The following is a 21,964-nucleotide window of genomic DNA, read 5'->3' as shown; positions in this document are numbered from 1 at the left end:
GTTATCTTGTTAACCATAGCTGGATCTAACCAAAATGAGCCCACCTGACATACACAGTAGCTTAGGCTTTAACCTGTAAGTCACCTATACCTTATTGTCATACTAAAAATCACATCCATCACCATATTAAGGCCGCCATTTTCTTACATATGTTCTGTGACTAAGCATGTCATCAATCTGTGCATGGTCAATAATTAAATCACCTCTCATTACATTATCTGGGGCCATTGTGCTCATTATCCTAAAACCAGCCCATGTTTTAATACTATAAAACTATCAGAATTACTGCAGTTTGGGGAGAAAGATTTTTGGGCTGATCTCCTGCTTCATGCCTAGCAATAAACTTTTTTTCTCTTTGAAACCCTGGTGTCTCAGAAATTGGTCATTTGAGAGCATCAGACAAAAGCATCCACCACCTTTGGTCGCACAACCTTTCCTGTAACAAATGAACAATACAGGACAACAAAGGTTATAAGATGTTTGTGGATTGTGAACCATTTTGGTTTGACTGGAATAAAGGTTGTGCAGTGATTAGACAATGTGCACGTGTAATTATTTAGTAGATAGAAATTAGTTGGCCAATTTTTTTGGGCATGTGATCATGACTTTGATAGGGACTGGCTTAGAGAAAAGAAGTAGAAATACAAATGTAAGCCTTGAAGGGCACTAGGACTTAGTCATTGGACTGGTCATGCTTAAAATTGCCATTTAGCACTTTGCTGATTATTTCAATCCCCAAAACAACTCCTAGAGGCAAAATTATCCTACAGTACACCAGTGACATTTGGGAAATAACAATCTGAGAGGAGAAGGCACCATGAGCCCTCATGAAACCACACAAGTGGCCGCTCAGCTTCGGCATGTGCAGTGGATGTTCCAATGTGCAAGGACAGCACTCCCAGATGGAGATTGCAATGTCCTTTGAATATTTGCTCATGATCAAATTGCAGAATGTCATTCAGAGACAAAGGTTCAATGATTTGTTTGAGGCAGATTGGCCAAAATCTCTTGGCTCCAAGACCTGGGCAGCTTTTCCTAGGTTCATATCAGTGTTATTGGCTGTGTGAACTTGGGCAAGTTATATATAACCTCTATGAGCCTGTTTCCTCTTCTACAAAACAGGATAAAATAATACTTCATAAGCTTAAAGGTGATAATGTATGTAAATGCTTAGCCCAGAACTTGATTTATAGAAAGGGCCCAATAAATATTGATTGCTAGCATTATTTTTTATCTCTGTATCTCATTGGAGGCTTTCAAACCTAGGACAGTGGGAAACTCCCACTTTGAAAGCTAGTGACCTTATACAAACTCTAGGGTATCTGTCCCTTCTACAGGAAAGTCAAGTAGACATTGCTATTGGCAGGTTACAATGGGTCTTTGGTAAACATTACCCTTTACATGTGCCAGTTGTAGACAGCCCTACCATGCACATTCAGTTTTCCCCAGATGAAATGAAAACCAACCTGACACCCCCTGTTTCCTCCACAACACACACACACACATACACACACACACCCAACACATACATGAATACACACCACACGTGCACACCACACACCTACACACACATACACACATACCACACACACATACAAACACACAGTCTTGCAAAAGTTTCTCCCCTATTACTTGGATCACACAAGAACCCCTGGTTTACACTGAATTGAAAGGGTTGCCTACCACCTTCCGAGTAGGAATGTCAAATGAAAAGACATTTCTTCTAAAACTGGGAAACTAGGATAGATCAGAAAGGGCAACCTTGACTCCTTAAGCATTCTTAAGATCTGACATTCATGCAAAGAGATGGAAACAGTCAAAATGTCCATCAACAGACGAGTGGCTAAACAAGCTGTGATATATACATATGATGTAATATTATGCAGCCTCCAATGATATACAGGGGTAAAAAATAATGCTAACAATCAACATTTATTGAGCCCTTTCTATAAATCAAGTCCTGGGCTAAGCATTTACAGAATAAAGTTATGAAGTATGTGACAACATGGATGGACCTTAAGGACATTATGCTAAGTGAGATTAGCCAGAAACAAAAGGACAAGTATCCTATGGTCTCAATGACATGAACTAACACAAATGAATGAACTTGGAGAATTTCAGTTAAGAACAGAGGTCATCAGTATACAGAAATGGGGTAGATATCGGGTAATTGGAACTGAAGGGTACAGATTATGCAACGGGATTGACTGTAAAAATTCAGAAATGGATAGCACAATACTACCTAACTGTAATACAATAATGTTAGAACACTGAATGAAGCTGAATGTGAGAATGATAGAGGGAGGAGGGCTGGGGGCACAAAGGAAATCAGAAGGAAAGATACATGATAAAGACTGAGATGGTATAATCTAGGAATACCAAGAGTGTACAATGATAGCGACTAAATGTATAAATTTAAAAATGTTTTTGCATGAGTAAGAACAAAGGAATGTCAATACTGCAGAGTGTTGAAAATAGATGGTAATTAATATTTTAAAACTTTAACTTATGTATAAGACTAAAGCAAAAAAATGGTTACTTGGTACAAAATTTATATTTTGACTAGTGCATTTCCTAATATAACTTAGGTGGACAGTTTAATTGAACATCATAAGTACATGAAACCTTGCATAGGGCATGAGATTTTGTAGGTTTGTCCAGAGTGATGGCCCGATATATCCTAGAGTGATTTTAACAGTGAATTAAAAAGTATTTGCAAACTCCCCTTGGGGAAATGGCGAGAAAGGGTGAAAATTCAATTTCCCCAAGTGGAGAATTCTTGATATTCTCACAAGCAGTGGGGACGACCAAAGTGAGTCCCCAAGCTTGGGGTTTGTTCATTTGAAACTTAACCCCATAAAGGATAGGCCAAGCCTACTTAAAATTAGGCCTAAGAGTCACCCCCAAGACATACCCTTTTGTTGCTCAGATGTGGCCTCTCTCTCTCAGCCAACACGACAAGCAAACTCACTGCCCTCCCCCTCTCTGCATGGGACTTGACTCCCAGGGGTGCAGACCTTCCTGGAAATGTGAGACAGAAATCCTAGAATGAGCTGGGACTCAGCACCAAGGGATTGAGAAAACCTGCTGACTGAAAGGAGGAAGAGAGAAACGAGGCACAATAAAGTGTCAATGGCTGACAGATTCCAAACAGAGTCAAGAGGTTATCCTGGAGGTTATTCTTATGCATTAAATAGATATCACCTTTTTAGTTAAGGTGTAAGGTGTAATACCTGAAAATGTAGAGCTGTGTTCCAGTAGCCATGTTTATTGAAGATGATTATATAGCTTTCACAATGTGACTGTGTGATTGTGAAAATCTTGTGTCTGATGCTTCTTTTATCTACCTTATGGACAGATGAGTAAAACATATGGATTAAAAATAAATAAATAATAAGGGGAACAAATTTAAAATAAATTTAGTCGATTGAAATGTTAGTGATCAATGAAAGGGAGGGGTAAGGGGTATAGTATGTATGAATTTTTTTCTGTTTTCTTTTTACGTCTTTTTCTGAATTGATTAAAATGTTCTAAGAAATGATTATGATAATGAATATACAACTATGTGATGATATTGTGAATTACTGATATATATGTAAAATGGAATCACAAACATATGGTAAGAATATTTGTGTTTGTATGTTAGTATACTTAATAAATAAAATAAATTAAAAAAGATCTAACATTCAGCCAACTTCCTTTGTTTGTTTGTTTGTTTTAATATTTGTATTGATAAACAACATACAAACACAAACATTCTTAACATACAAACGTTCCACACATGATGTCCAATCAAGTTCACAATATCATCACACAGTTGTATATTCATCACTTTGATTATTTTTCAGAACATATGCATCACTTCAGAAAAAGAAATAAAAAGAAAAAAGAAAAACTCATACATACCATACCCCTTACCCCTCTCTCTCTCATGAACCACTAGTATTTCCATCTACCCAATATATTTTAACCTTTGTTCCCCCTATTATTTGTTTATTTTTTTGTCCATATTTTTTACTCATCTGTCCATACCCTAGATGAAAGGAGCATCAGACACAAGGCTTTCACAATCATACAGTCACATTGTAAACATTATATCTTCATACAATCATCTTTAAGAAACAAGGTACTGGAGCACAACTCTACAGTTTCAGGTACTTTCCCTTAGCCACTCAGATACACCATAAACTGAAGAGGAATATCTATATGATATGTATGAATAACCTCCAGGACAACCTCTCAACTCTGAAAATTCTCAGCCACTGACACTTTATTTTGTCTCATTTCTTTTTTCCCCCTTTTGGACAAGAAGGTTTTCCCAATCCATTGATGCTGGTTCCCAGCTCATCCCAGGCTTTCTGTCCCATGTTGCCAGGGAGATTCACACCCCTGGGAGTCATGTCCCACATGGGGGGTGTGGGGGCGCAGTGGGTTCTCTTGCCATGTCGGCTGAGAGAGAGGCCACATCTGAGCAACAAATGAGGTTCTCTGGGGGTGACTCTTAGGCCTAATTTTAAGTAGTCTTAGTCTATCCTTTGCAGAAATAAGCTTCATAGGGACAAATCCCAAGATCAGGGCCTCGGCCTATTGATTTGGTTGTCCCTACTGCCTGCTAGAATACCAGAAATTCTACAAATAGGGAAGTTGAATCTTTCTCCCTTTCTTCCCATTCCCTAAGGGGACGCTGCAAATACTTATTTTTTCCACTATCCAAATCACTCTGGGATTTATGGGGGCATCGCACTAACCTGGACAAAACAACAAAATCTCATGCCTTATTCAAGATTCCATGTATTTATGGTGTTCAACGAAACTGTCTAATAAGTTAAATTAGAAAATGCACTACCCAAAATAAAAATTTTGTACTAAATAAACATCTCTCCCTTTGGTCTCACACAGAAGTTGAAGTTTTAAGACATGGAATGATATCATCCTTTACCCAGTCTTCTGATATACCTTAGTCCTATCCAGATCAGCTTCATTCATGTCTCTACTTGATGTCTGATCATTTTTTCAACTTTTTAAACAGTTTCTGTATGGGGTACTGCTATTTTCGTAACTTCAGAGCTCTGAATCTGAGTCTCAGGTGTCACATAAATACCCTAAGTTTCTGGGAACAACCAGGTTATATACAAACAACTCAGTATCTCAGAACTTAGAATTAACAATTACACATCCTAAATATACGTGACTGCTGTAAGAGCTTACAATCTAGGACCCTTTACAATAAACCTTAACCTGATAACCCATGTTCTCGACTTTAGTTCACCTAATTTTTATATTATAGTTAGTCTATATAATTGAGGCATAATAATATTTGTCTTTTTGTTGTTGACATTTCATTCAACATTCAGCTCTTAAGGTTCATTCATCTACTTGCATACCTCACAACTTCATTCCTTCTTGCATCAGCCAAGACTTCTGAATCATATTTATTGTGGGGGTTGTCAGAACACGATTTAGCATTATTTTAGCTTTTGACTTAAACTTCCACATAGCATGTGGACACTTGTAGTGAGCCAGAGAGTGAGGCTACCTCATTCCCTGTAGGTTTTTTGCCTAGTCCAAGTTAGAAGTTGAGGTTCTCCAGGAAAACTGGCCAATAAGAGAGAGAAATGTAAAGTAACTTGGAAGAGCAGGAAGTGGGCGCATCGTGTGCTCCCTGCTGCCTGTCCCTACCTACAGATCCGATTTGCTTTGATCAGTAACATTTGCAAGTATGTGCAATCTGTAGGGACACAATGGAAGCCATCTTCAACCTCTTTTCATGCAAGAAAGAGATGTATGAGACACATGCAGGGTAAGCCTGAGAAAGCTGCTCATGGAGATTGTAAGCACTCCATCTCTACTCATAAATTCTACCCTAACACTGAATGTAGCACTTTAGTCAATTTAATGGGGACCTCAGCGTGCTTTCTATGGGACAGCCATTCAAGAATTATTTCCATTTAGCTTTGTGAAAAAAAACTCAAGCTCAATTCACTTTATATTTAAAGGTAGAAGGTAACAGGGGTGGGGGTGACTTAACAGCAAAGGAGACAATAGAATTTAAGAAACTTGTCTAAAGTCACACAACTATTCAATGGCAGATCCAGGACTAGAATTTCACGGTCATCTAGTCCAACCCCCATCAACTGTATGAATCTTCTAGAGAAGCCAGGTCAATTGGGTTCACATATCATGCTGCCAAGGAAATGCGAGAGTTATTCCTTAATCTTCAGGTCAAGGATTGTTTTTATTGCTCCATTCTTACCTTCTTAAATCTATCTAGCTCAAAAAAACGTTAAATTTGAACTGGCATTCCTTTAAAGGATCACATGCCAAATGACATAGATAAGACAGGCAGGGAGGCAAAGCAGAGGAGGTGACCTAGAATTATAGCAAGTGGGTGGAAGGTTGAGTTAAACTTGTCTGGGTTTGAATGTTTATGGATAATATGCAGCATAAACCAGCTTCCTGCCTCACTCTGACTCATTCCTTAGTTTCAGTTTATACATCCCTTCTTCTAGGAAGCCTTCACTAATCCTCCAAGTCTGGACTAAATGCCTCTGCCATGAGTTTCTATAAAAGTCTTCTGCCATTATGTTTATCACACTTTATTCTAAGTGCTTGTTTACTTTTGCCTACTCCTTGGTACCAAATGTTCCTCTAGGCTGGAAACTGTGGCGTGTTCACCACCATATCCCCAGCTCCTAGCATAGTGCTGGTTTCATAATAAGTGCTTCAGGACAGATCAATTAAATGAATGAATGAATGAATAAGATGTGAACTCTAATTTTTGGCACTTGGAGGAAAATGTCTTCAGAAGCCCATCCAGGGCCTTTTCTGATGCACCTCAGATATAGTTTGCTTATCTCACTGAGGCCACGGTTGGATTACTCTAGAAGCAATTTGTTGGGATGTGTGTGTATGCATATAGGTCTGTGTGTGTTTATGCATGCGTGTGCACATGTGTATGCAGTGGGAATGGAAGGGATGGGAGAAAAGTGAGGAAGACTAACATACTAGGGAAAAGTACTTATCATGGGATACGACTTTACAAAGTTAGCTATCTGAGGATTAACCCAACCAGCCCTGAAGAATTTATCCCCCATGGATCAGAGCCCTGTTCGGGACTCAGAATCAGCTTTCCTGAACTAAGAGCCAAAAATACTTGCTTGGCTGCTGGCAGAAGAGGATTTACAGTTTTGAAAAGAAATTCTATCCTTAGTATTCTCTGCTCTCTAGACTTCCTCTAGGATGCAGTTTATCCTTTTGGGCTTGTGAATGTCTATCCTGAAATTGTCAGGTTTTATGACGTAAACCTTAACTCAAAAGAAATGGGGAGATATCCAGGGATGAAAGTCTCCCTGGTGGCATGGAAGATGATTCCCAGGGATGAGTCTGGCCCTGGCACCAGCTCAACAATCCTGACCAAAAGGGCGAAAAGAAGAGTAACAAATAAAGTATCAGTAGCTGAGAGAGTTCAAATAGATTGAGAGGCTACTCTGGAGGCCACTCTTACACATACATCAGTTAGATATTGCTACCTACCATAACCTGCCAAACCCCAACCAAAACCAATCCTGCCATTACTAAAGAATACTGAGGGCAATATATAAGATTCTACAAAGGTTCCATGCACTAGGGTAACTTTCCAAAAAGCCTACAACCTCCAGATGAGTCCCTGAACCAGATAAGTCCTGAAATGCAAGGGGCCAGCCTCTCCAGAACATCAGCTAGTTCCATCCCCCTATCCCATATTATCAACAGCCCCTTTCAACATGGAAAAGTTAGAATGGGCATAGCCCAAATACCCCTAAAGAGTGGGAGACAGGTGAAAGGTGATGGTGGAGTTATATAGAAAAGGTCAGGTTTAACAAATGAGTATGACTGTTTAATCACTAGGCTGATATTTCTTTTAGCCTCTCATACTTTAGAGCAGCTAGAAATAAAAACCCAAAATTGTTGAATTGTAACCCATACCAAACTTTGAAATATGTTCTACAACTAACTGTTGTGATGTATTTTGAAATTTATTCCTTATATATATATATGTTTTTTGAAGAGGAGGAGTGTAACAGAGAAGATACAATTTAACAAATGAATATGACTGCTGAATCATCATATCAATATTTCTATTGGTCTCCAGTGTTTTAGAGCAGCTAGAAGAAAAAACGAAAAATTGTGGAAAATACCCTTACCAAACTTTAAAATCTGTTCTATAACTACTTGTTAAAATGTATTTAGAAATCTATTGTAATTTTTTTGTATATATGTTATATTTCACATTTAAAAAACATTAAAAAATGGGGAGACTTACAGTTATGGTAGAATGAAGAGGTCAACTGTTCCTCTCCACCAAAAACAAGTATAAAACTGGACAAAACCGCCTAAAACAACCTTCTGGGCTCTCTGCAAAATCAACCAAAGGTAAACAACAAATTGAGAAACATTTATCCATGAAAAACTGCTACAGCTTCAGTTTTGTTCATGATTTATTCATGAAAACTGTTCCCCCTTCATCCCCACTCCAGCTCAGTAGGCAAGAATGGCAGTGCTACCAGTGCAGAACTAGCCAGAAAATCAGCAGCTTTGCTGCCAGAGGAAGCAGGCTCAATTTCAGACAGAGGAAAATACACCACAAGCATTACCAGTAAAAGTAGCAAACTTGGTAGGAAAAAAAAAAACAGGGAAAACTCACCTCTCTCCTAACCTGAGTTTATGGTCCTGGTTGGGGTAAGCAGCAGACAAGTCATAAATTTAGCAGGAAACTCCATACATCACTAGTTGACTGGGAAACAACTTACATGCACAGGAGAGATCTGCAAAAGCAACTCTGAAAGCAAAAGTCAAGACAAATTCAGGCGGGCCATGATGGTTCAGCAGGCAGAGTTCTTGCCTGCCATGCCAGAGACCTGGGTTTGATTCCTGGTGCCTGCCCATGCAAAAAAAAAAACAAAAACAAGTCAAGGCGAATTTGAGAACTCACTGAACTCTGAATGCCCGTCCTAACTCACATACAGATTGATGGACAGAAGATAGCTAGAGGTGTTTGAGCATAGCCTCTTCTGAAACCCTAGGCTGACCATTAAGCTATGCAGATACTAGTGTGACCCACCAGAAGCTAAGCTTTTAAAAAAATTTTTTTAATAAGAATTTTTTAAAAATGAGCAGAGACATCAACAACTGTATACCAATGAAGAAACAAATTATGTAGTTTTAAGTCCAGGAAAAATTTTAAAAACCCTCAGGAAAAACTCAGAATTTATAGTTTTACAATATATTATCCCCAAATTGCCAGTTTTCAATGAAAAAATATGATATGCAAAGAAACAGCAAAGTGTTATCCATACATAAGAAAAATATAGCAATCAATTAAAACTACAGTGAGTGAGCCCAGTGTTAGATTTAGTAGAAAAAGATTCCAAAGCAGTTATTACAAACATGCTCAGATAATTAAAGGAAAATGTGTATAAAGAAAAGAATCCTGGTGTTGTGAGGCATGCAACTAGGTGAATAAGCCTTAAGGACTGTATGTTGAATGAAATGGCAGAAACAAAAAGACAAATATTAACATGTCTCATTCATATGGACTAACTATAATATAAAAACTCAGTGAACTGATGTCAAGAGCACGGGTTATTAGATTGGGGCCTATTGTAAAGGGTCCTAGATTGAAGCTCTTACAGCAGTCACATATATTCTGGAGTTGTAACTGTTATTTCCAAATCCTGAGATCCTGAGCTGTTTGTATATAACCTGGTTGTTCCCATAAACTTTGGGTATTTGTATGACACCTGAGACTCAGAGTTAGAGCTCTGAAGCTATGAAGGTCACCACAGAAGAGCTGTTTAAAAAGTTGAAAAAGTGATCAGGCTTTGAGTAGAGATATGAATGAAGCTGATCTGGATAGGACTGGGGTATATCAGAAAACAGGGTAAAGGATGATATTGCCCATATTTTAAAACTTCACCTTCTGTGTGAGACTAAAGGGAGGGATGTTTATTTGGTGCAAAATTTATATTTTGCATAGTGTATTACCGAATTTAACTTGTATGGTCAGTTAGTTGAGCACCATAAGTACATGGACTCTTGAATAGGGCGTGAAATCTTGTTGGTTTGTCCAGGTTAGTGTGATACCCCAATATATCCCAGAGTAATTTGGACAGTAAATAAAGAAGTATTTGCAAAGCCCCCTTAGGGGACTAGGAAGAAAGGAGGAAATAGTCAACTTCCCCATCTGGGGAATTCCTGATATTCTCACAAACAGTGGAGACAACCAAATCAATAGGCTGAGCCCTTGATCTTGGGGTTTGTCCCTATGAAACTTATTCCTGCAAAGTTTTTATTGCTCAGAAAAAATAAGCCTAAGAGTCACCTCTAGAGAACCTTTTTTATTGCTCAGATATGGCCTCTCTCTCTAAGCCAACTTGGCAAGTGAACTTACTGCCTTGGCCCCTATGAGGGACATGACTTCCAGGGTGTAAATCTCCCTGACAATGTGGGTCAGAAATCCTGGGATAAGCCAGGACCTGGATACATGGGATTGAGAAAACTTCTTGCCCAAAAGGGGGAAGAAAGAAATGAGACAAAACAGTTTCAGTGGCTGAGAGATTTCAGAGTTTGTGGGAAGCTGCTTATGGCACCGGCAGTGTGCCGGCCATCTTGGTGTCTGACGCCATCTGCTGACCACCCTATGGTCTAACACCATCTTACGTACTAACTCAAGTTAAGTTTTTATCTTAGGCTAAGTTTTTATCTCAAGTTAAGTTTCTATTTTCTCACGTCTGCTCTGCTCTGCCCAGAAATCTGCTGACTAGCCTCGGCTGACCCGCCTTTGCTATCTTAGTCTCTGCGGATTGGCTTAGCCGCAGTGCAATGCCCATCACCTGCTAAAAGGCACTTCCCTTGTCCCACTGGATATATACCCTGGATTTGCCCTCAATAAATTGAGACTTGATCAGAATCCTGTCTTGTCTCCATTCTCTGTGTCTTTTGTCCCCCATTCTCACTCCCTCCCTCAGGTCCAGGTTTGTCTGTCCCGCGGGTCGGGTCAAGTGGCGCCCAAACAGGGACCTGAGTACAAGGGGTCCAGTGAAGAACGCAGACTGTGAAACCCCGGCCGGGTGAAAATAGAGGACACGGCGAGGGAACCTGCCCTGCCATCAGGATCCTCGGTAATTGGAGGACACTGTGGGGGAACCTGCCCTGCAGCCAGGTTCCTCGGTAAATGGTCAGCAATTATGGGACAAGCAATTAGTCAGCATGAAACTTTTGTAGAAGGTTTAAAAGATGCTTTAAAGACATGGGGAGTAAAGGTTAAAGTTAAAGATTTGTTAAAATTTTTTGAATTTTTAAAAGAAATATGTCCCTGGTTTCCTCAAGAAGGTGGTATAGATGAAAAAAGATGGGGGAGAGTAGGAGACGCCTTAAAGGACTTTTACAGTACTTTCAGCCCGGAAAAAGTACCTATAACGGCTTTTTCATATTGGAGTCTTATTAATGAAATTCTTAGTGTTCGGTTTAAAGATAGTAAAATCGCTGCAGTTGTAGAAACCAGCGAGGCTCTCCTGCAAAAAGAACGAAGCTCAAATCCGAAACGGACAGATCCTAGCATAGATATTAAAGACCTTGAAGAAAAGGTCGTAGTTAAAACCAAAAAGAACAAGTTTGAGGAAAACTTAATTTCTCTAGAAAGTGAGGAAGAAAAAGAAACTCAAATCGGGAAAAAGGACAAATCTAAAAAGGGTAGGGCCCAAATTAAACATTCCAAAAATATTCATAAGGGAGGGCTTTACCCGGATCTCAAAACTTATAAGATAATAAATAATCCGGAAGATGAACAGACAAGTAGCTCTGAGGGGGAGGAGGAGGAGGAAGAGGTAACATGGCCGCCCTCTCCAGAATGGCCTCCGCCATACAAGCCTCCTCCCTCCTCAGCGCCGCCGGTAGTAATGCCTGCCATAGACCCAAGAAAGGAATTAATAGAAAAAATAGAAACGTTAAAAGAGCAAATTCAATTAGAAGAAGAGCATCAAGAACTTATAAATCAATTAGAAAAATTAAAAATAGGAAAGGCAAAAAATAAAACTAGTTTTGATCAAACCCCTGCTAAACCACCAGTTCGCGGAGCTATTCTAAAAACATCCCAAATTTTCTAACACCTTAACTGATATGCAAGAACCTGAGGCTTTCCCCGTCACTGAGACTACTGATAACCAGGGGCAAACGTGGAGACACTATAATGGCTTTGAGTTCAAAGTCATTAAAGAAATAAAAACTGCTGTTGCACAATACGGGGCTACTGCTCCCTATACCATGGCTATTGTAGAATCTATTGCAAAAAATTGGCTCAGTCCCACGGACTGGCACACTATTGCCCGTGCTACATTATCAGGGGGAGATTATTTACTATGGAAATCAGAATATGTTGAATTATGTAAAGATACTGCCAGGCGTAACGCTCAGGCAGGCAATGGCTGGATTCTAGACATGCTAATAGGAGAAGGGAACTATGCCACTAATGACACCCAAATGCAATTTGACCCTGGACTTTTTGTTCAAATTCAAACGGCAGCCACCAGAGCGTGGAGAAAATTGCCTACAAAAGGAGACCTTAGCTCTTCTCTTACTAACATTAGGCAAAGACCCGACAAGCCATTTGCAGATTTTGTACATCGGCTCATTACAGCAGCAGAAAGGATATTTGGAAACGCGGATGCAGGCATTGATTTTGTAAGACAGTTGGCATATGAAAATGCTAATACCGCATGCCAAGCCGCTATCCGCCCATACAAAAAGAAAACAGACCTCTCCGGGTACATAAGGCTGTGTGCAGACATTGGAGCCGCTTATCAACAAGGATTAGCAATGGCCGCGGCTCTACAGGGTTACACGGTCAAACAGTACTTGGCTCAACAAAGAAGAAGAAAATGTTTCAATTGTGGCGAGGAGGGGCACTTTGCAAAAAATTGTAAGCAATCAAAAAATGTTATTAATAAAAATCAAATCCCCAGATTATGCCCTCGACGTCGCCGAAGCAGACATTGGGCCAATGAATGTAATGCCAAAACCGATGCCCAAGGTCAGTCCTTACCTCCCCTCTCGGGAAACGGGAATCCGGGCCAGCCCCAGGCCCCCAAACCCAAACAAGCCTATGGGGCGATCAGCTTTGTACCACCTCGCAATATTAACACCTCAAATGGGAGTGCAAGCATTAGGAACGGGTGTGTTTGGTCCTCTGCCACCACACACCTATGGGCTAATTATAGGGCGAAGTAGCTCCACAATTAATGGACTCCACGTTTCTCCAGGTGTCATAGACAATGATTATAAGGGAGAAATTATGGTTATGGCTTCCTCCCCACAAGTCATCACTACTATTCCCTCGGATCAAAGGATTGCTCAATTATTGTTATTACCATTATTTGAAACTGACAATAAAATTATGAATCTTGAACGAGGCACAGGCGGGTTTGGATCCTCTGATGCCTATTGGGTACAATCCATTTCTAACACCAAACCTATGTTGACCCTGTGGTTAGATGAAAGGGAATTTAATGGCCTAGTTGACACAGGTGCTGATGTTACCATCCTAAGAAAAGAGACTTGGCCGCAAAATTGGCCACTTTCTCCTACCCTCACAAATTTAAGAGGGATAGGTCAAAGTCAAAACCCTGAAAAAAGTGCAAAAATGTTAATCTGGAAAGACAAGGAAGGAAATCAAGGAACCATACAGCCATATGTTATCCAAAGGCTCCCCATTAATCTTTGGGGAAGAGATCAATTGTCCCAATTAGGACTCCTTATGTTCAGCCCCAGTGATGTAGTCACTGCTCAAATGCTTTCTCAAGGGTTCCGGCCAGAAAAAGGGCTAGGAAAAAATGAATTAAGCATTGTACAACCCTTAGAGATCAAAGGACAACTTGACAAAAAGGGACTAGGAAATTTATCCTAGGGATCATTGATCCTCCTGTACCCCATGCAGAAAAAATCACATGGCTCTCGGATGAGCCAGTATGGGCAGATCAATGGCCCTTGTGTACTGAAAAACTTCAGGCTGCACAACAGTTAGTACAGGAACAGGTTAGTGCAGGTCATATCACTGAAAGTAGCTCACCCTGGAATACACCTATCTTTGTCATTAAGAAAAAATCAGGAAAATGGAAGTTATTGCAGGACTTAAGGGCGGTTAATAAAACTATGGTACTCATGGGAGCCTTACAGCCAGGATTGCCCTCTCCTGTAGCCATCCCCCTCAATTACTATAAAATCATCATAGATCTCAAAGACTGTTTCTTTACTATTCCTCTACACCCAGCAGATCAAAAACGCTTTGCATTCAGTGCATCCACCAATTTTAGGGAACCCATGAAAAGATACCAATGGAAAGTTCTGCCCCAAGGTATAGCTAATAGCCCTACCTTGTGCCAGAAATTTATGAGTTTAACCATCTCAGGTACTAGAGAAAAGTGGAAAGCTTTGTACATTATTCATTATATGGATGATATATTAATAGCAGGAAAAGATGGCCAGGATGTTTTAAAATGTTATTATGATTTAACTAAGGCTTTAGCATTTCACAGACTCCAAATAGCCCCTGAAAAGGTTCAGTTACAAGACCCATACACATATCTAGGGTTCCACTTATATGGGAATAAAATCACCAACCAAAAAATGGAATTAAGATTGGATAAATTATCCACATTAAATGACTTCCAAAAACTTTTAGGAGACATTAATTGGCTCTGGCCTTACCTAAAATTAACTACTGGAGATCTCAAGCCATTATTTGACCTTCTTCAGGGAGACTCTAACCCTAATTCCCCTAGAACCATTACCCCTGAAGGACGTGAAGCCATTAACAAGGTAGATCAGGCTATTCAATCACAATTTGTTACTTTCATAGATTACACTCAACCATTAGTTTTAGTAGTTTGCTGGACAGCTTATACACCCACGGCTGTGTTCTGGCAAAAGGCACCTATTATGTGGGTTCATCTGCACGCTTCTCCCGCAAAAACTATTTACCCCTACTACCAAGCGGTTGCCGATATCATTCTCTTAGGTCAAGAACAAAGTGTTAAATATTTTGGTAAAGATCCAAACACACTTATCCAACCATATACTGTAGCACAGGTTAATTGGTTTTTTCAAACTACAGACTGTTGGCCTGTCGCCTGCGCCTCTTACTCTGGCCAAATAGACAATCATTACCCTAACAATAAACTTTTGCATTTCATTAGCCCTCATGACTTTGTATTTCCCCTTAAAACTTCCTTGCAGCCAATTGAGGATGCCCTCTTAATATTTATTGATGGGTCCTCATCAGGGATCGCTGCTTATGTTGTCAATAATGAAATTATTCAATTCCCAATGCATTGCGATTCTGCTCAAATAACGGAAGTGCAAGCAGGTGTAGCAGTGTTTTCAGCCTATCCAGCCAGATCCTTCAATCTTTATACAGATAGTGCCTATATTGCTCAATCTGTGCCACTATTGGAAACTGCAGCTCAAATTAAAAATACTTCTCAAACAGCTTGTCTGTTTGTTCAACTACAATCCCTCATTCGGAATAGAACCCAACAATTCTTTATTGGTCACCTTAGAGCTCATACTAATCTCCCTGGGCCACCGTCCTTGGGAAACAAATTAGCTGATCAAGCCACATGTGTCGCGTGCTGTGCAAACATTGTCCTCAGCAACCAATTACCTGACCTAGTCGCAAAGGCTATAGAAGCTCATAAATTGCATCATCTCAATGCTCGCACCTTAAGGCTAATGTTTCATATCACCAGAGAACAAGCTCGCCAAATAGTTAAACAGTGTCCAGGTTGCATCACACATCTGCCTACACCACATTTAGGGGTTAACCCTCGAGGTTTAGTGCCCAATGCATTATGGCAAATGGATGTAATGCACATCCCAGAATTTGGCAATCTTAAATATGTGCATGTTAGTATAGATACCTTTAGTGGATTTATATTTGCTACGCCCCAGACTGGTGAAGCAGGAAAACAAACTGTTGCACATTATGTTGGCAGCCATGGCTGCACTGGGGACCCCACAGCATATAAAAACTGATAATGGTCCTGGATACACAGGTCAAATGTTTACAAAATTTTGTCAACAACTACAAATCAAACATTCCACAGGCATACCATATAACCCACAAGGACAAGGAATAGTAGAACGAGCAAATTTATCCTTAAAAAACAATATTGAAAAAATAAAAAAGGGGGAGTGGTACCCCCACTAAAAGATCACCCAGAAACTTAATATCACACTCTCTTTTAATTTTAAATTTTTTAACTTTGGATCAAGACGGACGTTCTGCTGCAGAGTGATTCTGGCACACAAAGTCCAAAACACAGTTTGCCACGGTCCTCTGGAAGGACCCATTAGATAATATGTGGCATGGACCAGATCCTGTTCTAATATGGGGCAGAGGCTCAGTCTGCATATATTCTAAAGAATTAGATTCTGCCAGATGGTTACCAGAACGCTTAATAAAACAAATAGACAATAACAATTTGTCCAGGGCAGAGAAATCACCCTGAGAAAGATTTCTCTCTCTTTTTCTTTTCCAGCACATCTAAAGCCGCTAACAGACTGGCAAGCCTTGCTATAGCCCATTCGAAGATGGCTAACCCACGCACAGCTGAAGTCTAAGAGCTTAACTTTCTGGTAAACGCCCCCCCACTGGTATCACATGCATTGCTAACTCCTACTGCCAATTAGCTCACTAGCCCTGTTGTTTGCAGCCTGATTTGCGACAGTTGCTCCTAAGGATCGGAACCCATTAGAAAGAATTCTGATCGCTGTAGCTATAACTTTATATGACATTACTGTATATAAATCTATTATTCACTAAAGCATATTCAAGTCATATATATACTCACATTTTTTTAGGCCAAAATATTTTAATGCTTTATCCAGTGTTTATATAAACTACTTAGGTATAAATTCTATTTATCCCAAAATAGCCTTGACTTAAATCAGATACAAATCCAATTTGAAAGCCAAAAGTAAGAGAAAATATACTTGTGGAGTCTGTTCTAGTCACCTAATGTTGTCATTACATGCAGCTCATGTTGCTATCGCATGGCCTTGAAAAGAAACAATTAAACTGTGCACTCTAGCTGGGAGAACTGGCTATCCTCCCGGACAGAGAGGTACTTTCATAAAAATATCTAGGTCCCAGGAAACTCCTCTTGGTCCCTAGCCAGTTCCCAGAGGACCAAACTGGGCCCAGTCATGCAAGAAAATTGGAATTTGACCACTACGAATCTTTACTCCTGTATACTTATTATTTTGGGTTTATTCCTGAGAGGCTCTTATGGTGGCTGGGATGACCCACAGGCTATCAGAAAGCTGATAAATAAAATTCATGCCGGCACTTGCGACTGCTACGAGGAAACATATACGTTGCAGCGAAATTGTGGTGAGAAGGTAGCCTACCTATTAGCTGGTCACCCCTCTGAGGCAGGGAATTATCAAAGATGGGTTTGTTTAAAGCCTCCTGACCTAGAATTCCCCGTTAATGGGGTATTACCAAAATGCAATTGTACCACAATATATCCCTCTATTAATGCTCAATGCTATACGGCATATTCGCAGTGCATAGACAAAAGTAATAACAAAACTTGCTATTTTAGGGCTTCCAGGTCAAGATGGCGGCTTAACAACGTGCGCGTTTTAGTTCGTCCTCCAGAACAACTGCTAAATAACCAGAAACAGTACAGAACAGCTCCTGGGGCCACGTCAGTGACCAGACACACAGCGTACCCCAGTCTGGACCAGCTGGACCGGCTGCGAGCACCCCCCAAAACCGTGAGTTCCCAAAGCTGCAGTGGCCAGCGCCCCTCCCCCACAGGCCACTTCCCAGAGGGGAAAGGAAAGGACTTTACCAGCAGCAGGGACTGGGCACAATCAAACGCCAATTGTGGAACTAATTAACAAATTCTGACTACTAAAAATAGGCCCCCAGCTTAGGTGAACCCAATCAAAGCGGAGGTTGCTCATTTTTGCCCTGGCACCAAGGGGGCAGGACTGACAGAAAAAGGGGGGAAAAAAAGAAGGAAACAGGTTTTTGTGGCTGTGTATCTACAAAGGCTTGACTGCCTCTGGATACAGCAGCAGGACTCTTCAGGCTGCAACTGCCCCAGGCATAGGCAGAAGTGAGCTCATTTGGGGGCTTATCTGGAGCCTGTGCCTTCCCCAGGGGAGGGGTGAAGGCCCACCCAGGTGGAATCCCTCCATCAAGGAATTCAGACACCAGTGCTTGGTAATTTGAAGCCATTAAAACCAGCCTACAACCTCTCCTCTGTCTCCAACAACCCCCCAGACAAAGTTAAAGGTACCACATCATCTTATGCTGGTGGGACCTGCAGTCAGACAAGCGCCACATACTGGGCAGGATAAGAAAAACAGAGTCCAGAGACTTCACAGGAAAGTCTTTCAACCTGCTGGGTCTCATCCTCAGGGAAAACCGATGCAGGTGACTCTTTCCTCCTGATAGGAGGCCAGTTTGGTCTGGGAAAATCTGGCTGGGGTCTATAATATCTAAGCAGACCCTCCTAAGTGTGTGAGGGGGAAAGGTACCACACAAGCAGGGCAAGAAACAAGAAAACAAGAACTGAAAAATTCTCCTCTGTTAAACAAAACCTAAGCTAAAGGTTCAGATAAAGCTGAACAGAATGTCAAAGAACAGATAGACAACAAATTAATCCAGCAAGAAAACCCTAGATAAAAGAAGTGAAAGCAATCTCCAGAATAAACTAATTAAGGTAATTAAATGCCTAGATGCCAGCAAAAAATAACAAATCACACTAAGGAACTTGAAGATATGGCCCAGTCAAAGGAACAAACCAACAATTCAAATGACATACAGGAGCTGAAACAACTAATTCAGAATATACGAACAGACATGGAAAACCTCATCAAAAACCAAATCAATGAATTGAGGGAGATATAAAAAAGGCAAGGAAGGAACAAAAAGAAGAAACTGAAAGTCTGAAAAAACAAATCACAGAACTTATGGGAATGAAAGACACAGTAGAAGAGATGAAAAAAACAATGGAAACCTACAATGGTAGATTTCGAGAGGCAGAACATAGGATTAATGAACCGGAGGACAGAACATCTGAAATCCAACAAGAAACAGAAACTATGGGAAAAAAAATGGAAAAATATGAGCAGGGACTCAGGGAATTGAAAGACAATATGAAGGGCATGAATATATGTGTTGTGGGTGTCCCAGAAGGAGAAGAGAATGGAAAAGGAGGAGAAAAACTAATGGAGGAAATTATCACTGAAAATTTCCCAACTCTTATGAAAGACTTAAAATTACAGATCCAAGAAGTGCAGCATACCCCAAAGAGAACAGATCCAAATAGACATACTCCAAGACATTTAATAATCAGAATGTCCAAGGTCAAAGAGAAAGAGAGGATCTTGAAAGCAGCAAGAGAAAAGCAATCCATCACATACAAGGGAAGCCCAATAAGTCTATGCGCAGATCTCTCAGCAGAAACCATGGAGGTGAGAAGACAGTGGGATAATATATTTAAATTATTAAGAGAGAAAAACTGCCAACCAAGAATTCTATATCCAGCAAAATTGTCCTTCAAAAATGAGGGAGAAATGAAAACATTTTCAGACAAAAAATCACTGAGAGAATTTGTGACCAAGAGACCAGCTCTGCAAGAAATACTAAAGGGAACACTAGAGACAGATGTGAAGACAGAAGAGAGAGGTGTGGAGAAGAGTGTAGAAAGGAAGACCATGAGTAAAGGTAAAAGGAAGGAAAATTAGATATGACATATAAAATCCAGAAGGCAAAATAGTAGAAGAAAGTACTACCCATGCAGTAATAACACTGAATGTTAACTGAATGTTAATGGATTAAACTCTCCAATCAAAAGACATAGTCTGGCAGAATGGTTTAAAAAACAGGACCCATGTATACGCTGTCTCTACTCAAAGGTTACGAGGCCAAGGACACAAATGGACATTTACATGTTTATAGCAGCATTATTAACAATTACCAAGTGATGGAAACAGCCAAAATGTCCATCAACAGACAGTTGACTAAACAAACTGTGACATTTACATAAGATGGAATATTATGCAGCTGTAAGACAGAATAAAGTTATGAAGTATGTAACAACATGAATGGACCTTAAGGACATTATGCTGAGTGTGATTAGCCAGAAACAAAAGGACAAATACTGTATGGTCTCACTGACATGAACTGACATTAGTGAATAAACTTAGAATATTTCCTTGGTAACAGAGACCATCAGGAGATAGAAATAGGGTGAGATATTGGGTGATTGGAGCTGAAGGGATACAGATTGTGCAACAGGACTGAATATAAAATCTCAGATATGGACAGCACAATACTACCTAACAGTAATGTAATTATGTTAAAACACTGAATGAACCTGCATGTGAGAATGATAGAGGGAGGAATGAAATCAGAAAGAAAGATAGATGGTAAAGATTAAGATGGTATAATCTAGGAATGCCTAGAGTGTATAATAACAGTGAAATGTACAATGTACAAATTTAAGAAATGTTTTTGCCTGAGGAAGAACAAAGGAATGTCATTATTGCAGGGTGTTGAAAATAGATGATAACTAATACTTTAAAATGTCACCTTATGTGTGAGACTAAAGCAAAAAATGTTTATTTGTTACAAAATTTATATTTTGACTAGAGCATTTCCTAATATAACTCATGTAGATAGTTTAGTGAATGTCATAAGTACTTGGAATCTCAGGTAGCATATGAGATTTTGTTGGTTTGTCCAGAGTGATGCCCCGATGAATCCCAGAGTGATTTGATCAGTGACTGGAAAAGTATTTGCAATCCCCCTTCGGGGAATGGTGAGAGTGGGGAGAAATTCAACTTCCCCAAGTTGAATTCTTGATATTCTCACAAGCAGTGTGGACAACCAAAGCTATAGGCTGAGCCCCCAGGCTTGGGGTTTGTTCACATGAAACTTAACCCCACAAAGGATAGGTCAAGTGTACTTAAAATTTAGGCCTAAGAGTCACCCCCAAGAGAGCCTCTTTTGTTGCTCAGATGTGGCCTCTCTCTCCAGCCAACACAACGAGCAGTCTCACCACCCTTCCCCTCTCTACATGGGACATGACTCCCAGGGGTGTGGACCTTCCTGGCAACGTGGGATAGAGATCCTGGAATGAGCTGAGACTCAGCATCAAGGGACTGAGAAAAACCCTAGAATGAGCTGAGAATTAACATCAAGGGATTGAGAGAACCTTCTCGACCAAAGGGGGAAGGGTGAAATGAGACTAAGTGTCAATGGCTGAGAGATTCCAAACAGAGTTGAGAGGTTATCCTGGAGGTTATTCTTATGCATTAAGTAGATATCACCTTGTTGTTCAAGGTGTAGCGGAGAGGCTGGAGGGAACTGCCTGAAAATGTAGAGCTGTGTTCCAGTAGCCATGTTTCTTGATGATGATTGAACAATGATATAGCTTTCACAATGAGACTCTGCGAATGTGAAAACCTTGTGTCTGATGCTCCTTTTAGCTACTATACCAGCAGAAGAGTAGAACATATGGAATAAAAATAAATAATAGGGGGAACAAATGTTAAAATAAATTTAGTTTGAAATGCTAGTGGTAAATGAAAGCGAGGGGTAAGGGGTATGGTATATATAATCTTTTTTTTCTCTGTTATCGTTTTATTTCTTTTTCTGTTGTCTTTTTATTTCTTTTTCTAAATTGATGCAAATGTTCTAAGAAATGATGAATATGCAACTATATTAAGAATTACCGATTGTATATGTAGAATGGAATGATCTCTTAATGTTTTGTTTGTTAATTTTTTTAATTAATAAAAAAAGTTAAAAAAAAACTTACTATTTTACAAAATTGGCTCACACGGATTTAATGTTTAAGCCGCTTGAAGGCTTAAGTACCTCTAAGCTTCAACTAAGTAACTGCGGCAG

The 21,964-nt window shown here is 40.0% G+C and overlaps 1 long non-coding RNA gene across 2 annotated transcripts; it reads left to right on the top strand.

The window, feature by feature from the left end:
- The first annotated feature begins 10,948 nt into the window (after positions 1-10,948).
- Positions 10,949-21,039, top strand: LOC143642557 (uncharacterized). Of its 2 annotated transcripts, none has more exons than XR_013155738.1 (3): positions 10,949-11,126; positions 16,572-16,668; positions 17,640-21,039. It is a non-coding gene; the product is annotated as an uncharacterized LOC143642557 (long non-coding RNA). The 2 variants fall into 2 exon arrangements; XR_013155737.1 differs by having other exon boundaries at positions 10,949-11,159.
- The last annotated feature ends 925 nt before the right edge of the window (positions 21,040-21,964 follow it).

Source organism: Tamandua tetradactyla, chromosome 7 (genome assembly GCF_023851605.1).
Source record: "Tamandua tetradactyla isolate mTamTet1 chromosome 7, mTamTet1.pri, whole genome shotgun sequence".
Taxonomy (NCBI): domain Eukaryota; kingdom Metazoa; phylum Chordata; class Mammalia; order Pilosa; family Myrmecophagidae; genus Tamandua; species Tamandua tetradactyla.
The sequence above is the reverse complement of the archived record's forward strand: the minus strand, read 5'-3'. Positions and strand labels throughout refer to the sequence as shown.